General features: G+C 32.2%; 1 long non-coding RNA gene across 4 annotated transcripts; it reads left to right on the top strand.

The window, feature by feature from the left end:
• Positions 1–770: 770 nt before the first annotated feature.
• LOC131069649 (uncharacterized) lies at positions 771–6,126 on the top strand. 4 transcript variants are annotated; one of them, XR_009112180.2, is made up of 3 exons: positions 772–864; positions 1,301–1,426; positions 5,797–6,126. It is a non-coding gene; the product is annotated as an uncharacterized LOC131069649 (long non-coding RNA). The 4 variants fall into 4 exon arrangements; XR_009112178.2 differs by having other exon boundaries at positions 1,229–1,426; XR_009359476.1 differs by having other exon boundaries at positions 772–1,065; positions 1,229–1,426.
• The last annotated feature ends 558 nt before the right edge of the window (positions 6,127–6,684 follow it).

Genomic DNA, 6,684 nt, shown 5'->3' with positions numbered 1-6,684 from the left:
CTTCCAAGAGAGCATGAATTCTACATATACGTCTAAGTAGATTAGCTAATCTCAAGATAAAAGGAAATGATGCTAATGACATCAAAGCTATACCATGCACAAAATTTATTTTGATGATAAATTTGTTAAGTTCAAGGACTTTATGTTCCTTACATTGTTTTCTGCAAGTGTAAGAATATGTCCTTTTATAGCTATACTGCAATTGTTCAATGCATTTTCATCTATTCACTTGAGCCTCATTTTCAATAAAAATAATAGAAATTACGTCTTGCTTCCTCTAGCAATCTTTCAAAAGAATATTGCCTCACACTTTTATTCTATTATTATCACTACACATATAGAAAACGACCAATAGAAATGATAATTGAATACAAATATTATGTAAGTTAATAATAATGCACCTACCAATGCTAATCATACTACACATATTATGCTCATAGTAGAACAACATAGAATTACAAGTCTACTAATATCGTCAATGTATTAAGTTGTCTAGATTTTCACTCTCTCTACAAAACAATAGAATTTGTGAACAAAACATGAAGCACTTCTCATAAAACTCCATTCCATATTTCAACACATTTCCCCACCTTCCACCACAACGAACACAATATCGGCAAGAACAACACGCTTGTGTCCCTTGTTTAATTAACATATTTAATATATTAACATTTCTTATCTAAATGAAACATTATATTAAAATCTTATATATTTGAATTAATAAATGAATATTTTTTTCCCTTTTGCTCATAATTTCAGAATAAAATTTTAGTAAGAAAATGTGTTCTTGTAATTGTTGGGTTCATCCCTGTGTGGAGCGTGCTTCCCCAACGGCTCTGAAATTACAGCAATGGATCTTGGAAGGTATGGCTATCCGATAGCTGTTAAAAAATATGACTGTTGCTGTTTATAACCGTTTTAAAAAGCAATGGCGACCGTTTTAAAAAGCAGTTACCATTGCTGTATATTCATCTCTTATAAATGGCAGCGAGACTGTTCTTGTGGATTAGCAAGGGCTTGTGTTCTTCCTCTTCCGTCAATGTTTTCTTTGTCTTCTTTTTTTTTGTGAGTGTCTTTTCTTGGAGTTTTATGTTTGTTTTGTCAGTGTCTTTCCTTGGAGTTTTATGTTTGTTTTGTTTTTTTAAGGATTTTCCATGTTTTCTGATAAGGGTTTTGTACTATTCTTCTTCTGTGATTTGTTTTGTTGGGTTGTTTTTCTATTTTACAGAGGAAGATGGAAGGCAAGCTGATTCCATCTCCAATTTCCTTCCGCATTGTGGGTTGAATGAAAGGCAAGCAGTTAAGAGAGAGGAGGTTGGCCTGCTCATCCGCATTGTGAGTTGAATGACAAAGCTACCGGGGAGGGAGGAAGATACACGCTGAAGGCTCTGCGCTTAATCTCAGTCTCAGTCGCATCTACATTCAGGTATGTCTATCTGCTAATTTTCCCTTTAAATCCCTTGTGCAGCCATTTAGACATTTTGTCAAACATAGGTCCGAACTCTCTAATTTGTAATTTGTAATGTTGGCTTTTACTGTTTTACATCTATCATAAGATGCAGAATCTTGTAGAAAAATTATATAAGATTGAAGTTGAGATTCTTATCTTTTTAGCATGAGACATTGTGTCAAACATAGGTTTGAATTCTCTAATTTATATTTTTTAATGTTGGGTTTTACTGTTTCACAGCTATCATAAGATGATGAGTACTTTACTTTGCAAAATCTTGTAGAAAATTATATAGGATTGAAGCTGAGATTCTCATCTTTCCATGAGACATTTTGTCAAACATAGGTTCGAAGCCTCTAATTTGTAATTTGTAATGTATCATAAGATGATGAGTACTTTACTTCGCAGAATCTATATATAGGTTGAAGTTGAGATTCTTATCTTTCTACCATGATAGAATTTGGAAATTGCTACTTGTTTATGAGTGATTGATGATGTTGTGTTTGTGGAAAACTATAGGAAATTGAAAATTATATAGAAGAGTATTTGTAGCACTGTTACCTATTTTTGTAGAGGAACACCTAGTTGGTATTGCTTAATTGTAAGTTTGTGAAATGAAAACTTACAAGGAAATGAAATCTAATGTGTCAAATCTAATGTTGTTTTTATTCATGTCATTTTAAGAATGGTGTCAATTGACTGGAATTGAACTATGTTGTTTTGATTCCCATCACAAGATTGAGTCAAGTGGTTTAGTTTGGCTTAATGTTTTGGTCGAAGTCATCCCAAAGAGTGGGTCTTGGCATGCTTTGTGTGAGGTTGTATATTATCTTGAATTTCTTTGAAATGTGTTGTGTTGTTTTGCAATGCTTTATCTGCTGTCTTGTGTGATTTGAATTGTATTGATATGTTGTCTTGTGTGATTTGAATTATATGATTAAAAAAAATAAAAGGCACTATAATTTAATCAACACTAAATAAAGAAAATAGTATTATATACTCTCCATATTGTTGAAATGAACGTCTATGGTCTATTTTTTAATCCTTGCGCTTCAATTATTCTTCTAAGTCCTTGAGAATCTACCTTATCTTGCACAACAAGAATGATAATTTCCTTGAAGTTTGGGCGCTTCAAAATTCTTCCAATCTTATTGGAAATTCTTTTCAATGCAAGGAAATTTACTAGTTGATCTGTTGAAACTTCGATCTCTGCCAATGTGTTTGTGGAAGCCCTGTTTATTTGTATTCTTTTGTTCCAAAAGCTTCTTATGCGAGAATTAAAAGCTCTAGCTCTGGTCACTAATGTTTTTTAAATGGCCTCTTTCTGAGCTGTGTGGTGATAAATATGGCCTCTTTCCTATAAACTTGGAGTGCAAGGAAAGTGAAACCATCCATTTTTTTAAATGAGTCATCTACGAAGGGTAGTCACTCCAATCCTTGGACAAATTTAATGCTTTTAAGAATGCCATTCAGGTGCTAATCAACTCTAATAGATCATTGATATTTACTATAATAAATGGATTGTGATCATTGATCTTTGCTTTAATAAATGGATCGTGATAACCATGTCATAAGTTGACTACTGATATATGCGATTATGGTGTTTTGTAATATATTTGTTAAAAAAAGAAGTGTAACAAATTCATTATTTTTAAAATTGAAAATTAATTTTAAATATAGTTTAGGGCGGTCCTCTCTTCCTAATATTGGACCTGATTGGAGTGAGGGTTAGATTTTGACAGTTAAAAAATCAATGAGCTCCAATATGTAACCATTACAATCCTACATAAATTGTGCAGGCATTGAAACATTTTGTCAAACAATTCATATGCCTTGTCTGTCAATTGTTATGGTCTATTTGATGTGCACATATCAAAGATTGCGCATAGCTTTTTCAATGCTACGCCCCCTTTATTGTGTCTCTCGAGGTAGTTGCAATTGCAACAGTGAAGAAAAAATATTATTAAAAGTCGTGTGTGGAATTAGCCTTTTGTTGTAAGCTGTCAAATATAAGAAGAACAAATATACGGGTCTGCATGCCTCAACTGTTGCCTTTACTTCACTTGTTTTCATTTTCAATTCTGTTATAAGAAGAATAAATCTGGTGGTGTGATTTAGCTTCAATAGCTAATTCTTTTAAACAGTGAGTATGCTTTTCCAATACCAGTGTTTAGAGTGGCTTATGAGTGATGAAAATGCATGCAGTTTTAGTCTATCCCTGATCATGAATATGAATAAATTGACTCAATGATTCCTTGATTAAGTCTGGCATCAATCCAATGCCCTTGACCGACTTTAGGAGCCCAGATGGATATAGTTGGGTGAGTGGGTACAACCAACTGGATCTGACATAGTTACAGTACCACTTTTATCATCTGCATTTAGAGTAGTATGCAACTCTCTTTGGTTAGTAACCCTAAATTTAGGAGATTTTTCTTCACACCTAAGATCTTGTGATATGTGCATTCAAATACTGCAAATTTTATGATACCCGTGTGAGTCCATATATCTGCAAGATGATAGGTGTGGGTTCTGGTCTCTTCCCTAATTGTATTCTCTCTGCGCAAGATCATTCTGAGTTTTCTTTGTATTTTCAATAACCTCAATGGTGTGCTTACAATCATCCTTGATCAGAATTTCTTTGAAAATTTATTCTGCCTATTGTTTGTATTTAATGAAATGATTGTGTCGGTTTTGTTGCTTCCTGATAAGTATTTAAAGAAATGACTTGGGAAACTTTCACTTCCACCCCAAGCAATCTTTGAAAACATACGCTGAAAGAATTGGGGTCCATATTTTACAGGCAGAGATTCTAGAACAGTTTTTCTGACTACTGTCAAACCCATTGAAGGCCCTTCCATAAGAGAGATTCGAGGGTTAATGGTTTTATCATCTTTAATACGTAGGCGACAGATTCCACATGATATGCACCAAAATAAATATATAAAAATTAAAGAGAATTCGATACAGTTATTTTTAATGGCGTAATCTATGTTGGTTGGTAGTTTTAGGTTAAGAAAAAGGGAAAAGCAAATCTACAAGAAGATTTAGTTGGAACGGGTTTAGGGTATAACCAACACGTAATGTTTTGCTTTGTGGACGGCCTCTGCTCCAATCTGCATGTATTTATAGTTATACCAATCATTTTGGTTTTGCTTTGGGCCTCTGAGTTCATATTTTAGATTCATTCTCACAACCTTACTAGTCCTGTTGAACGTTGAAGCCACTCTCGTCAGGCCTTTAATTCATACATCTGGCTTAAAGTCCTTGTCCCCAAAGAATCCATTGCCATCTGAATTGCTGCAACACCATCCAGGTCTACTGATATGATTGTCCAAGATCACCTTCACATTGCTGGATCCTAAGCTTGAGACCATTATTCTGTATACCACTATAACAGATATAAGTCAAGAAGATCTGGACTATGGGTTTCTGTGCCTGATTCTGCATCTGTGAGGCTTAATTTTCTCAGTCTGATTGTTATAGATCCCAGAGAAGGATATGTGAACATGTAGAAAGCCCAAGTATTTATTAAGTACTTATGAATTAGATCTTTATGAAGTTATAGAGCTTGTTATTGAAGGAAAAACTCACCTTGAAATGGCTGTTGAAAAACACTTAATCTTGCTAGAAAACTTGCATTTCTTGGTTGAGTCCAGTCCCCAGCAAGTAGTCCATATGTTTCATCCAATGCAACTTTTCTTGATCTGATATGATAACTTCCTTGAAGGGCTCAGTGCGCCCAATCCGAGTCATTCTTAGAGCAAAAGCCAGAAAGCAATTTATGTATCTATTGTCATTGACATTCGTTCTCCTTTAATCTATTGTCATGGAACAATTCTTTCTTTAGTGCTTACAAGTTACAAGAGAATTTTTCATTTTGTGTAAAAACCAATCATATAATTTCTGTCTATTATTTAAAACATTTTTCTTTGTTTCCCAATATTTACAAAATCTTGTTGTTTCCTTGATTCCGGAAGGTTCGCAGGATTTGCTATATTGAACTATGATTTGAATTTGTACGATGGAGTGTTAGTATTTTCATTTTCTTTTATGTTAATATTTTCATTTTTCCTATTCCAATCCTCCTACAAATCAATGCCTTGGAAAGCATGTTTTCCACTTGCATCTTTTAGTTATATTTCCAAATACTTGTATGATGTGCTTTATGACTGTGACAGAGAAGTTTTATTTCAGAAAGAAATAAATATAAAATTGCACAAAGGGTAATCTAGAAATCTATTGTAAAAATAAATATATATAAATCTGTTTGAATAAGAACATGTTTTTGTTATATTTTATTGTTTAGAAAATCGATCTAAATTTAAACCATGGATGATGTTGAGTGTCTGACAGGCTGAGCCAGTGTACAAAAATGCTTGGAAGCTCCAATAGGTAGCTGCTGAAGTCAACTAATGAATGCAATTTACAAAATTTTAGAAAAATGTTTTAAATATTGAATGGATTAAAATTGGTAAAAATGTTGCATTTTTTAATCAATTGTTAAAATTGGTGTAAATGTAATTTGTAAATTGAGGTTAGTATCTAAAACTGAAGAAGATGTTGAATCACTAAATGTAATATGTAAATTGAGACAATGTCTATCCATTATTGTAAATTGATATGTAAACTAATTTATTATTCAATACCATTATTCTTATTTGGGAGGGGTTGAATTTGCCCCCTTCCTAATGCTACAAAGAATGGTCATTAGTCATGACCATTCTTTTAGGTCTAGTGTCTTTGTTGTGTTAATATTGTTTTTCATTTCTAGACTTATTTTTATTGCATAAAATTTAATTTTTTTTCAATTTATTACCTATAACTAGACCTTTACGATACAATGTAATTATTAAGTACCATAATATTCTTTGTTGTGTTAATATTTTTTTTCATTTTAGACTATTTTTTATTGCATAAAATTAAACTTTTTTTCAATTTTTATTTTATTTCATTAGCTATAAGGAAGTTTAGTAATATTGTAATAATTATTGTTGTAATTTATACATGTTTGTTTAGTGATTTATTTTCAAGATTATTTATTATTTGTGTGAAGGTGTGTTGTGTTGACATTTTGTTTGTTTAACATTTAATTTTTATGCTTGAATTTTGACACTGTTTGCCTTTTGAAGTGTGTGTAAGAGCTTTGTCATTTAGTTTGTGTACTTGTTTGAATTTTGGCACACTAATTATTTGTTTGAAGTAACTTTTAAACTTTTATATTTATTGTATTT

The sequence above is a fragment of the Cryptomeria japonica genome, chromosome 11 (genome assembly GCF_030272615.1).
Source record: "Cryptomeria japonica chromosome 11, Sugi_1.0, whole genome shotgun sequence".
NCBI classification, from domain to species: Eukaryota; Viridiplantae; Streptophyta; class Pinopsida; order Cupressales; family Cupressaceae; genus Cryptomeria; species Cryptomeria japonica.
The sequence above is the reverse complement of the archived record's forward strand: the minus strand, read 5'-3'. Positions and strand labels throughout refer to the sequence as shown.